We start from the raw sequence: 14,376 nt of genomic DNA on the forward strand, positions 1-14,376 counted from the left end.
AAATTAATGTAGATGTCCTTTAGAATTTTTTCTAACTTTTTGTTAGAATTTTCTAACAAAATTTTCCAACTTTCTGTGTGTGTGTGGTAAAATACCATCTTAACCACTTTTAAGTACACAGTTCATTGATGTTGGTTTCACGTTGTACAAGCCATGACCACCATCCGTCCTGCAAAACTGAAGCTCTATGTCCATTAAACAGTAATTCCCTACTCCTTCCCCCAAGCCCTTGGCAACCACTGTTCTACTTTCCGTCTCTATGGTTGGGTTATTCTGCTTCATATAAGTGGAATCATATAGTATTCGTCTTTTTATGATTGGTTTATTTCACTTAGCATACCATTCTCAAGGTTCACCCATGTAGCATATTGAAGAATTTCTTTCTTTTTAAGGCTGAATAATATTCCACTGTGTCTGTACCACCTTTTGCTTATCTGTCAGTGGGCACATCAGTTGCTTCCATCTTTTAGCTTTTGTGAATAATACTGTTATGAATATGGGTGTACAGATGTCTCTTTAAGACCCTGTTTTCATTTTTTTTAAAATATATTCCCAGAGGGGCGCCTGGGTGGCTCAGTCAGTTAAGTGTCCGACTTCGGCTCAGGTCATGATCTCACGGTCTGTGAGTTCGAGCCTCGCGTCAGGCTCTGTGCTGACAGCTCAGAGCCTGGAGCCTGTTTCAGATTCTGTGTCTCCCTCTCTCTCTGCCCCTCCTCTGTTCACACTCTGTCTCTCTCTGTCTCAAAAATAAATGTTAAAAAAAAAATAATTAAAATAAAATATATTCCCAGAAGTGGAATTGCCAGATTATAAGGTAATCCTGTTTCTAATAGTTTGAGGCTGCCATACAATTTTGCATAGCAGCTGCACCATTTTTACATTCCCACGAACAGTGCACAATGGTTCCAGTCTCTTCGTATCCTTTTTTGTTGTTAGTAGCTATCTAATAGATATGAGGTAGTATCTCACTGTAGTTTTGATTTGCATTTCTGTGTGATTAGTGATGTTGCATCTTTTCACATGCTTATTGGCCATTTTTGCATCTTTGGATAAATGTCTATTCAAGTCCTTTGCCCATTTTTTGAGTTATCTTTTGCTGAGTTTTAGGAGTTCTCTGTATATTTGGGATACTGATTCCTTACTGGATACATGATTTCCAGATATCATTTTGTAGGTTGCCTTTTTATTCTGCTGATTTGCACCAAATTTTAAATTTTTCATGATGTCTAATTTATTTTTTGTTTGTTGCCTTTGATGTCCTATCCAGGTAATCATTTTAGATCCACTGTTGTGAAGCTTTCCCCCTATGTTTTCTTGTATTTTCTTTTAAAAATTGTATTTTATTTTTTAAAGATTTTACTTTTTATTTTTTAATCTCTACACCCCCAATGTGGGGCTCAGACTCACAACTCTGAGATCAAGAGTTGCACTCTCCACCGACTGAGCTGGCCCATAAAGATTTTACTTTATTTTATTTTTAAGTTTATTTATTTCTGAGAGAGAGAGAAACAGAGAGCGCACAAGCAGGGGAGGGGGAGAGAAAGGGAAAGAGAGAGAATCCCAAGCAGGCCCATGTTGTCAGCACAGAGTCCAATGCAGGGCTTGATCCCATGACCCTGGGATCATGATCTGAGCTGAAATCAAGAGTCAGACGCTCCACCAACAGAGCCACCCAGGTCCCCCAAAGATTTTTGAGTAAACACTACACTCAACGTGGGGCTTGAACTTAAAATCCTGAGATCAAGAGTCACATGCTCTACAACTGAGCCATCCAGGTATTCCCCCCCACCCACCATATTTTCTTTTAAATTTTATAGTTTTTAAGTCTTAACCTTTAGGTCATGGATCCTTTTTGAGTTAATTTTTGTAGATGGTGTTACGTAAGGGTCCAATTTCATTGTTTGCATGTGGATATCCAGATTTTCCAGCATCATTTGTTGGAGACTCTTCCTTAGTGAATGGTCTTGACACCCTTGTCAGAAGTCATTTGGTTGTATGTGCAAGGGTTTATTTCTGGATTCTGTTCAATTCTGCCCGTATGTCTGCCTTTATATGCCACTACCACACTGTTTTGATTGCTGCAGCTTTGTAGTAAGTTTTAAAACCAGGAAGTGGGAGTCTTGTAGCTTTTATTCTTGTTTTTCAGGATTGTTTTGGCTATTCAGGACCCCTTGAGATTCTGTATGAATTTTAGGATGAGTTTTTCTATTTCTGCAGAAAAACTGGGGTTTTTATCATGATTGCATTAAATCTATAGCTTGCTTTGGGTAATATTTTCAACAATAAATCTTTCAATCCATGAACATAGGATGTCTTTTTGTATTTATGTCTTTAATTTCTCTCAGCAGTGTTTTATAATTTTCACTGTACAAGTCTTTCACCTCCTTGGCTAAGTTAATTCCTAAGTTTGGTGGTTTTGTTTTTTGTTTTTTAACAAATGCAGCTGTCAAGTTTTCAATTTTTAAAAAAAGTTTGTTTGTTTGTAATTTCTATACCCAATGTGGGGCTTGAACTTACAACCTAGAGATAGAGCTGCATGGTCTACCAACTGAGCCAGCTGGGTGCCCAAAGGATGTTTTTTTTGTTTGTTTGTTTGTTTGTTTGTTTTAATATTACTTTAAGTGGAATTGGTTTGTTAATCTCCTTTTTGTATAGTTCATTATTAATCTTATAGCATTTTGAGTTAAAAAATATCAGTTGTAGGGCTTGAATATAAGGTTCTCCTCAAAAGAGAAAGTAGATTGCATTCTAGTCCCAAAATTGGGAAAAAAGGATTTGGCATTTGAGCAAGGTCCTGCTTATTCTTTGTGTTACAGGGCAGATCTTTATCCAAGCAGCATTTTCTTAAACTAATCACCAGTCAGTCACAATGGAGAAACAAGCTGGAGTCCTTCCAGCAAGATCCCATGCCGTGTTCTGTGTCAGGTTGTTTTTCTGTGCTCCGTGCACACAAGCTTTTCTGAGTTTTTAAAGTCCAAAATGGGATTCAGTGCATACATGTTTTTGGAAAGTCAGGCAAATTGGAAGTGCCAGAGAGGAAAGCAGAATATTAAGGCTTAAAGTAAGTACCTCCCTTTCATTTAAAGATCTCTTATTCTGAGCTCTTGGTTGTTGTATGAAAGGAAACCAAATTCCAGTAGATTGTGTTTGCCTAAAGGTAAAAAATGAGTTGTAGAGAACACTGCATTGTGTTTGCTGGAAAGCATTGCCTTGATATCTTTATAGAATATCAGAAGCCTTCATTTAGGTGATATGATACCCATAAATAGCCCTGGCACAAAGCAACCTTGCCTTTTGCCTTTATATTTGGTCAATTTTGTCCCTATATTGCTTTTTTGAGAAAAAAAAAATGAACTGTTAAAAGGAAGGAATCAGCTGCAAGACACCCCTCCTGTAAGCAGTTTGAATAAGAACAAATAGGACTGTATCTTTTTGGCCAACTAGGTTGGTGCAGAACTGGGTTTGGGAGGCAGGAGGGACAAAGCTGTGAGGTTCTTTGTAACTGATGATTAAACACTCAGAGAGCAAGTTACTTGCTCCTTCAAAACAGCATTATTTGTTGTGCTTGCCTCTTCCTTCCCTACACTCTGCTAGGCAAGACTCCTTAACTCCTTTGGCCTGTGCTCTTTAACCCTGACTGCTTCAACACAACACACAAGGGAAACCACTGAGTGCTTTGGCAACTCATTTAATGTAATGTAATGTAATGTAATGTAATGTAATGTAATTTTTTTGAATAGGTAATTGATGTGGTTTAAAATTCAAAAGATAGAAAAGATATGTAATGAAAAATCTCTCCCAGTCATATAGTAGTAATCCTACCAGAGGCAACCAGTATTTTGAGTATCCTAGAAATACTCTGTGCCTATACATACATAACACACATTTTCTTTGCCCTTTTTTAAACAAAAATGGTAGCTAATTATGTACATGATTTCTGCATTTTGCTTTCTTCCCTTACTGTATTTTCAAGAATGTTCCAAATCATGAACATGACCCAGTTGGAGCCAATGATTGAGACTTGCTTGGAATATTAGAAGAGAGGAATGATGTTTCCTCTGATTTAATGTGGAGGAGGTTTAAGTTTATAGGTGCGGTAGACATGTTTTATTCATTTGATTAAGCAACTGTGCTACTAAGAGGAGAAATATAAAGGTATATTTTCAATAGATGAAGAGGAACAGCCAACTTGAGAGAGAAAAACTGCTGTCTGGTAACATGAGCTTCTTCCTCAAGTCCTTTATAAAACTAGCCCTGTCCTGGGCGCCTGGGGGGACTCTGTTAAGCGTCCGACTTTGGCTCAGGTCATGATCCCACGATTTGTGAGCCTGAGCTCCACATCGGGCTCACTGCTGTCAGCACAGGACCTGTTTTGTAGTCTCTGTCCCCCTCTCTCCCTGCCCCCCCCCCCCACCCCGACTCTCACGTGCTCTCTCACTCAAAAATAAACATTAAACCCCGAAAACCTAGCCCTGTCCCTGGACTTGAAAGTTGTATGAGTAAATTTCTTTTTCCTTAAGCCAATGCCAGTTGGATTTTTGTCACTTGTAACAAAGAAAGCCCACTGAATAGCAAATACATCAAAGTTGCCTCATTTTACATCTTAGGAAACAGGCTTAGAAGAGTGAAGTAACTTCATTGGTATCAAACATCTAAGTATTAGAAGCAGGATTTGAATCTAAATCTAGACTTTCACTTTTTTTTTTTTTAAACATTTATTTATTATTGAGAGACAGACACAGAGCATGAGCAGAGGAGGGGCCAAGAGATGGAGAGACACAGAATCTGAAGCAGGCTCCAGGCTCTGAGCTGTCGGCACAGAGCCTGATGCAGGGCTTGAACTCACAAACCATGAGATCATGACCTGAGCCGAAGTCGGATGCTTGACCAACTGAGCCACCTGGGCACCCCTAGACTTTCATTTCTGACTGTATAGATGACTTTGAGAGACTGTTGCTAATGTGATAAGAAAAACCTGGACAAAAGAATTCATAGTTTTCCATGGGACTGATAGAAAATGGCATATGTAAGGAAGCATTGAATTGAACTCCAGAAAAAATATATAGGTAACAAATCTGATCAGCTTCCAGTCTGGGGGGGTGGGCTCCTGGTGTGGGTATGGGTAGGCCTGCCATAGAGAGGGAGACATTGCAGGGTTGAGGGGAAATCAAGTGGGTCTAAGATGACTGTTTGGAATGGGAAGACATTTTGGAATCTGGAAGAACTTCAAACGCAACAAATTGCCTGGTTCAACAATTCTGCCTGCCCCCATATTTTGCTGAGGAGACAGCGTTGAGAAGAGGCTGATAAGCATAAATAATGTAGCTGTGCACATTCTTGGGGTGATTACATTCTGGGACCCTGTCAGTTGACTCCAAAGGTGAACCAAGAATGTCTAGAAGTGCATCCAAATCAAATTCTTCCCAGCTCAAATTCTGACAAGATCGGATAGACAACACCTAGGAAGGTTGGGAGGTGGGTGAATCACAGGTGAAATCAATTTAATTAAAGCCATAACACACCCCCAACCCTACTCTAAGACGAATCTGAATGATAACCCCTCTAATGGTTAGAGGAAAGGGTTTCTTAAAAAATTGTTTTAGTTTATTTGTTTTGAGAGAGGCGTGCATGCGCACAAGTGGGGGAGGGGCAGAGAGAAGAGGAGACAGAATTCCAAGCTGGCTCAGCTCACAGCCCAGTTGGGGGGCTTGAGCCCACGAATGGAGAGATCATGATGTGAGCCAAGATCAAGTGTACTTGCTTAACCGACTGCACCACCCAGGCTCTCGGAGAAAAGGGTTTCTAAAAAACAAGTATTATACTTTATTCTTATGCTTTATTTCTTTTTTTATGGTTTCTTATTATACTTTATTCTTCTGTTCTTTTATATACAGTATCTGATATATAGTAAAGAAGTGAGAAAATGTGACCCATACTCAAGGAGAAAAAGTCACCAGAACTATTATAAATAAATATAAACATGAAAATGACAGAACTGAAAAATAGAATGTCTGAAATAAATGCATTGAATGGACTTAACAGGTTGGATGCTGTAAAAAAATCAGTGGATGTGAAAACAGATCAGTAAAAACTAAGGCAGAGAGAGAAAAAAGATTAGAGAAAAAAGGAGTATCAGTTACCCATGGAATAATATAAAGCAGTCTTCATATAATTGGAGTTTCAAAAAGACAGGAGAGAATATCACAATATGAAAACAATCTGAAAATGCAATTTAAGAGAATAATTCCATTTACAATAGCATTGAAAAGAATAACACTTAGAAATAAGTTTAACAAAAGAAGTGTAAAATTTATACTCTTAAAACTTCAAAACATTGGTCTGGGGTGCCTGGGTGGCTCAGTCAGTTGAGCATCCAACTCGATTTCTGCTCAGATCATGATCTCATGGTTTGTGAGATTAACCATTAACCCCTTTTAACCCCTCATTGGTCTCTGTGTTAACAGTGCAGAGTCTGCTTGGGATTCTTTCTCCTCTCTCTGTCCCTCCCTTACTCATGCTAGCTCGCTCTCTTTCTCTCTGTCTCAAAATAAACTTGAAAAAAAAACCCCACAAAACTTCAAAAGATTGGTATAAGAAATTAAAGAAAATCTATAAAATGGAAAGACATCATGTTCACGGTATCAGAAGATACCGTTTTGAGGATTGCAATACTTTCCAGATTCATCTACACGTTCAACATAATCCCTGTCAGAATTCCAGCTAGCTTCTTTGTAGAAATTGACAAGCTGATTCTTTTTTATTTTTATTTTTATTTTTATTTATTTTTGGAAGACAGATGCAAGCAGGGGAGGGGCAGGGAGAGAGGGAGACACAGAATCTGAAGCAGGCTCCAGGCTCCGAACTGTCAGCACAGAGACCAACGCGGGGCTCGAACTCTTGGAGCATGAGATCATGACCTGAGTAGAAGTCGATGCTTAACCGCCTGAGCCACCCAGGTGCCCCAAAATCAGCACTCCTGAGAGAATAATAACAGAAGCCAGAGTCTATACTACTTTTATCACTCACAATTTTCAACATATGGTAGACATGTATACATACTGTAAACAAGAAATGTGAACCATAGTAAAGGGAAAAAGTAGTCAACAGAAACAGACCTCAAGATGATTCAGAAGTTCAGTTAACAGACAAGGACCTAACAGCATCCATTAAAAATATATTCATGAACTTAAAAAGATCAGCATAATGCATGAAAAGATAGGAAATCTTAGAAGAGAAATGAAAACATGAAAAACAAAGCAAATGAAATTTTAGAATTGAAAACTACCGTATCTAAAATTAAAAATTCACTAGATGGGCTTAACAAATTGGAGACAGCAAAAGAAAGGTTCAGTGGCATTGAAGATAGATCAAAGAAAAATAGCAAAAAAGCCAATAAAAGGAATCTTAAAAGCAGATCACATGAAAGAAGTCAGGCACAAGAAAGTATATATACTGTATGATTCCATTCATAGGAATTTCAAGAACAGGTAAAATAATACCTGGCAATAGAAAATAAAACAGTAATTGCCTAAGAGGGGCAGTTGGATGGGGATCGAACGGGGGAGGACATGAGAGCTTTCACGGGTAGTGGAAATGTTCAATATCTTGATCACAGTGGTGATTACCTGGATGTACACGATTGTCAGAACTCATGAAACCATACACTTAAGAGCTGTGTATTTCACGTATGTGCAGGATTAACCTAAAAGAAGGCAAGAAAAAAGGAACAGGAACAAAAGAACCGGGTGAAATAAACAGGAAACAAATAGCAGAGTGGGGATGCTTAAACCTAACCAGATTAATATATGAGTAAATGTAAAAGGTAGCTTTTCTACTTAATGTCTCTGAAAACTACAAAATGATGAGAAAAATCAGACAACTGCGGTAGGCTGCTTCTAAGACTCCCAGTGGTCCCCATCCCCTGATACTCCTGTCCTATGTAATCCCCTTGTCGTGGTGTGTCAGGCTGCCTTAAGTGACTTGCTTCTAACATACAGAATACGGCAAAAGTGACAGGATGTCACTTCTGAGATTAGGATGCAAAAGACTTACTTCCATCTTGCTGCCTCACTCATTCTCCTCACTTGCTCACTCTGAAGAAGCAAGGTGCCTTGGACTGTGAGCCCTACCCCCACCACCCAGCAGCAGCAAGGTAACCCTCATCTGTGCAGAGGAGGATTTGGGAGATGAGGAAACTGATGAAAGAGGTTCTTTCTTTCTTTATTTTAATTTTTTTGAGAGAGAGACAGAGCATGAGCTGGGGAGGGGCAGAGAGAGAGGGAGACACAGAATCTGAAGAAGGCTCCAGGCTCTGGGCTGTTAGCATAGAGACCAACACGGGGCTCAAACTCATGGACCACGAAATCATGACCTGAGCTAAAGTCGGAGGCTTAACTGACTGAGCCACCCAGGTGCCACTGAAAGAGGTTCTTTAAAACCTGTACGTGAAATCCTAGGCAGACCCCAGAAAGGCCCACAGGATAAAATTAGTAGAATTCATATGGCAGATATTTAGGCACTGAATTACAGTGAGGAATACCATGCAGGTTTTCAGATTGGTCTCTGGTCACACATAAACGAAGCAGACCAGAATATAACTGCAAGCACTCTGAAAACTAAATTGTCTTTGGAATGACAGCCCTCAAAATGAAGCCAGGACCTGGGCACTAAGCTAAATAGTGTGACTGCCAGCTAAAATAGATTGAAGTAGAATCAAGAGTCTCATAACATAATATGCAAAATGTCCAGGTTTCAATAGAAAATCACTCATCATGCCAAGAACTAGGAACTTGAATGAGAAAGCATAATCAACAGATGCCAACACAAAGATAATTCAGATGTTGGAATTATCTAAATAAAGATTTTAAAGCAGTCATCATAAAAATACTTTAGTGAGCAATTACAAACTCTTGAAACAAACATCTCAGCAAGTAGAAAAATATATGAAAGAACCAATCTGAAATTATTGAGCTGAAAAATAGAGTAACCAAAATCAAAAACTCACCGGATTGGCTCAGTATCCAAATGAAAATGACAGAAAAAAGAATCCATGAACTTGAATATAGACCAACAGTGTAGTTCTAGAAGAAAATGTAAGAGAACATATATGTGATCTTAGGTTGGTAAAGATTCTTACAAAGAACACAGAAGTCACTAACCATTAAGAAGAAGTGATAAATTGGATTTCATTACATTAAAACTTCTCATCAAAAGACAGTACTAAAAAATGAATAGGCAGGAGTGCCTGGGTGGCTCAGTTGGTTGTGTCCAACTGTTGATTTCAGCTCAGATCATGATCCCAAGGTCGTGGGATTGAGCCCCGCATCAGGCTTTGCACGGAGTGTGGAGTCTGCTTAAGATTCTGTCTCTTCCTCTGCCCCTCTCCCCGACTCATGGTCTCTCTCTACAAAAAGAAAAAAAAAAGAAAAAGAAGAATAAGGAGGAGGAGGAGAGGAAGAAGAAGAGGAAGAAGGGAGGGGCAGTGAGAGAGGGAGACAGAGAATCTGAAGCAGGCTCAGCACATCAATGTAAAGTCTGGCATGTGGCTTGAACCCACAAACCATGAGATTATGACCTGAGCTGAAGTCAGGCACTTACCAACTTAGCCACCCAGGTGCCCCAACCCAGTCTTTTTTTTAATGGTAAAAGACTTGAATATATATTTTCACAAAGGAAGATACACAAATGGCCAATAAGCACATAAAAGATGCTCAAAAAAAAAAAAAAAAAAAAAAGTGCTAGGGGCACCTGGCCGGGTCAGTCAGTAGAGTGTGCAATTCTTGATCTCAAGGTTGTGAGTTTGAGCCCTATGTTGGGTGTAGAGATTACTTGAGAATGAAATCTTTTTTAAAAAAGTGCTCAATAGTATTAGTAATCAGGAAAATGCAGATTTGAATGATAATGAGGTACCACTTCATACCCACTAGGATGGCCAAAAATTTTTTAAAACTAAGAATACCAAATGTTGGTGAGAATGTGGAGCATCTGGAACTCTCTTACATTACTGATGGGAGTATAAAATGGTATTGCTTAGAAAATTATTTTCCAATTTCTTTTTTTTTTAATTTTTTAATGTTTATTTATCTTAGAGAGAGAGAGAGAGAGAGAGAGAGAGAGAGAGAGAATGAGTGGGGGAGGGGCAGAGAGAGAGGGAGACATGGAATCTGAAGCAGGCTCCAGGCTCTGAGCTGTCAGCACAGAGCCCGACGTGGGGCTCCAACCTATGAGCCTCAAGATCATGACCTGAGCTGAAGTTGGATGCTTAACCGACTGAGCCACCCAAGCAACCCGTTCCACATTTTGATGATGGTGGTGGTTATGTAGTGTTTACATTTGTCAAAACTCCTAGAACTATATACTTTAAAACGCGTGCATTTCATTTGTAAATTTAACTAACCCTGTTTTGAAAAAAATCTGGTTTATTTAACTCCAGAGCTCAAACTCTTGAAAGATACTGAAACCACACCCATCTATCTGTATCCTCTGGTTAGAGCATTATGACTTATCAATGGAAATAAAAAGTAAATTCCTTGGAGGGGCTTACCATTTAACCATAATTCAATGCACAATAAGATAAAATACAACTGGAGGGAAATTTTTAAAGAGTGAGGAGGAGCTGGTTTCTGAATTACCCTCTACTGAGTTTTATCACCTAAGGAGGTCACTTAAGTCTATTTGAATCACCATTTCCTGAAATGAAGGCTTTGGATTAGCTCATTTCTAAGTTTTCTTGCAGCACTCGAGTTCATTGATCGATGAACTTCCAGCTCAGCTAGTGCAGGTTGCATCAGGGCCTTGAAAGGTGGGGCAGGATTTCCACCAGCAAACTTGTGAGCATGGATGGCCATTCAGGGCAGAGGATCACATGGGTGGTTGGAAAACATAGCTCTGCTCACGGAATTGCTCGAGCCAGTGTCCCATCTTCAGAGTGAAGGTTAGGGATTGTTGGGGAGTGCTGGGGAGAAAACCTAAAAAGGGAGGTGAGGCCAGACTGGGGCAGTGACTGCCAGACTAGGAATCTTACCAAGAGCACCGGATTGCAGAAGCGTCTAGGAAGAGGGGGCAGCAGGAGGAAAGCAATGGAGTCCTTCCCTACATGCATGTCCCTTTTCTTGATGTTTACATGCAATAAAAAAGGTCCCAGATTTGAAAGATGTTGCAGTCTTACTCAACGTCACTGCTGTATTCACCTAAATGTTAACTCTCGGTCATGTGAAAGAGAACACAAGAATCAAGGTTTCAAAAGGAATTTAGAATAGCATTTCCTCCGTGTGTGCTGTGGAACAGTACTTTTATGAGATCTCAGTATGTATTTTGGGGGGAGTTGTTAAAAGGTCAAATACAATTCAGTAAAGCCGAGTAAGTCAAGTTGTCATTTTTAACTGTAGAACTTAGAACTTTTACTGTGCTAATAGAGTTTGTGAATCTCCAAGAAAAGGGTAGAATTGGGGCACTTGGGTGGCTCAGTCGGTTAGGCATCCGACTTCGGCTCAGGTCATGATCTCACAGTTTGTGGGTTCGAGCCCTGCATTGGGCTCTGTGCTGGCAGCTCGGAGCCTGGAGCCTGCTTCGGATTCTGTGTCTCCCTCTCTCTCTGCTCTTCCCCCACTCATGCTGTCTCTCTCTGTCTCTCAAAAATAAAAGAAAAACATTTAAAAAAAAAGGGGGGTAGACTATACAGTGTTACCCAACTGTATTTGGTGCAAGAACCTAATTTTGAAGAAGCGTCCCATGGGCCTGGTGTTCTACATTACCCAATTTGGAAAATGAAGGATTAGAAACTTCTTATTCACAGGGATGGAGGAAAAACAGATACTCTGTTGGGCCTTGTGGAAGAGTCAAAGGTGATAGATCATGGTCCCTACCCTCATGGAGCTCACAGTTCAGTGAGAGACAAGTATGGACACAAATAATTAGTTCATAGTAGAAAGTACTCAGTTTCATGAGGGATGTTCAAGTCCTGTGTGAGCCCAGGAAAGGGAGACAGCCTTGTTGGTATGAGAATGGATATTAGGGGCCAGGGGAGCAGAGATGGGCTGGAGGCTTTGTGGCTCTCATGTTGACCCCTAAAGGACTGATAGGGTTTGGACATGGAGATTTGCCAGAAGTTCTGGGCAGAGGGTACTTGAGCAAAAGCCTGGAGGCGTTTGAGAGCAACTGTGCTCAGAATCACTGGTTCAAGCAATGGTTTTCAAGCAGAAGGAGAAAAGGGATTATTAGCAGCCCCCTCAGTTCCTCTTCAACCAGAGGTCCTCATTGTGAAATGGTTTTGTGTACCATTCTGGTACAATCAGAGAATGCTCAATACCATGGGGCTCAGGTGCAACTGGGTGGCTCAGTCAGTTAAGCATCTGACTCTTGATTTTGGCTTAGGTCATAATCTCACAGTTCATGAGTTTGAGCCCTGTGTCAGGCTCTGTCTCCCCTTCGTTCTGTCTCCCCTTCTCTCTGTCCCTCTCCTGCTCACTCTCTATCTCTCTCTCTCTCTCAAAATAAATAAACATTAAAAAAAAAAAACCCAACAACAACAAAACCATGGGGCCAAGGGGGAGCAAAGAGAGAGACCTGACTGAAAAGGATGAGATGAGCCATGAACATCGGGACAAGAGTTTACTGACAGCACTGGGGAACCCCTATAGGTTTAGGAACAAAGGAGTAATGTGATCAAAGCTTTGGAAAATCGATCAGGTGGTCTCTGAGAGGGATGGGTGGAGACTGCAAGAAAGGCTAGATCTGTGTTTTTAGGAGGCATGTGTTGGTTCACCATCTCTGGCTTCGAGGAAGCAAGGAGAGTAGTGGAGACTAATGCAGGGGCACAGACTTGGCCTAGGGTAGTGGTGGCAGTGGAGCAGAGGAGGGGATGGAAGGGAGGCACGGTTGGAGGTAAAGTCCCTGGACTGCCAAGAGGGCGGCCCTGAGGTCCCTGCCTGGAGTCAGTCAAAATGGCGTCCTCTCTCTTGCCCCACTACCCAGTCTAGGCACCTGGAGGACTCACTCGATTCCAGTAACCATTCAGAGTGAGAGTGGCACCTGTCATTGGCAGACCACAGAGATATGAGCATAAATGGCCCAGGCCAGGATTACTTAGTACTGATTTGCATATAATTTAGAGGCACTTACCTGCCTGCCAGTCCTGGCTGGAGACCAAAGCAACCCTGGACCACCTGGACTTCTTCTTCTTCTCCTCTTCCTCATACCGATTACTACCACATTATATATGGCCAGCCCTCTTGAAGGGTCTCTTTGAGTTGAGTTTTCTCCTAGTTTGACATCAGTGCTTTTGTTTCCTTATGGCACAGAGGGCCAGGCACAGGGCCCTGGCCAAGGAGAATGATGAGGTCCCTGGCCAAAACACCCTCAAGATGCATTGAGCTGGGGCCCTTGTTGACAACCCGAATTGTTTTGTGTTTGATTTCCCAGAGACAGCACATAAGGGCAGCAGGGTTCCTCAGGCAGCTCCTGCCCTCTTGTCACTTGTTGGGCTTTGCTTTATCCAAACAGAGCAAAGAGGTTGCTCAGCATTTCTCAGCTCTGGCCAGAAGCAATGGTGGCTGTTGCTGTACACAGAACCAGAGGTGAGGCGCTGGGGACGGGGAGGGGTGAGGATTCAGGCAACAGGAAGGAGATCGGTGGCTTCCTCTTGGTATTTCCCTCTTAGGAAGAAGCCAGAGTGCAGTGGATCAAAGAGACTAGGCCACTCATGAGGCCTCATGTCTCTGAAAGGAGTCAGTGAACCCAACAGTTTGAAAATATCTGCCTTGAGGGGCCAGCCCCTGGCTGGCTCAGTTGGTAGAACGTGTGATCTTGATCTCGAGGTTGTGAGTTCAAACTCCACATTGGGCAGAGAGCTTACTCAAAAAATTAACTAATTAAGAAAGAAAGAAAGAAAGATAGATAGATAGATAGATAGATAGATAGATAGATAGATAGATAGATAAAAGAAAATATCTGCCTTGAGTGTGGTTCTGCAGCCCCACCGGTGCTGGTAAGTTTGGGCACTGAAATGGCATACCTGACCAGGCTAACGGAATCACTTGTTTGAATCCGTGAGGAGAGATGGGCCATTTTTAGGCCTTTCCTTGGGCCCTCACAAAAACTCCCACATTGCCTGGATCGTCTGTCTGGTGGGAGCTTCCAACACAACATTCTTTGCTGTTTTAGATCACAAAGCTGCCTCCCCTCGGGGCTTCGCTTTGCAGTCACCAAGAATCCAAGGCTTTTGCTGACTTAGGTGTTTCTGTGGGCCAACCGGCTCTGTCTGTAGTGCTTCCACAAGAATGGGCTGGGAGCTTAGCTCAGGGTCACTTCATGCTTAGGGGTTCTCAAAAGGAGGAATGAGCTAGCTGTTTCCTGAGAGAATTTATCTTTTTATTTATT

This window comes from Acinonyx jubatus, chromosome C1 (genome assembly GCF_027475565.1).
Source record: "Acinonyx jubatus isolate Ajub_Pintada_27869175 chromosome C1, VMU_Ajub_asm_v1.0, whole genome shotgun sequence".
Taxonomy (NCBI): domain Eukaryota; kingdom Metazoa; phylum Chordata; class Mammalia; order Carnivora; family Felidae; genus Acinonyx; species Acinonyx jubatus.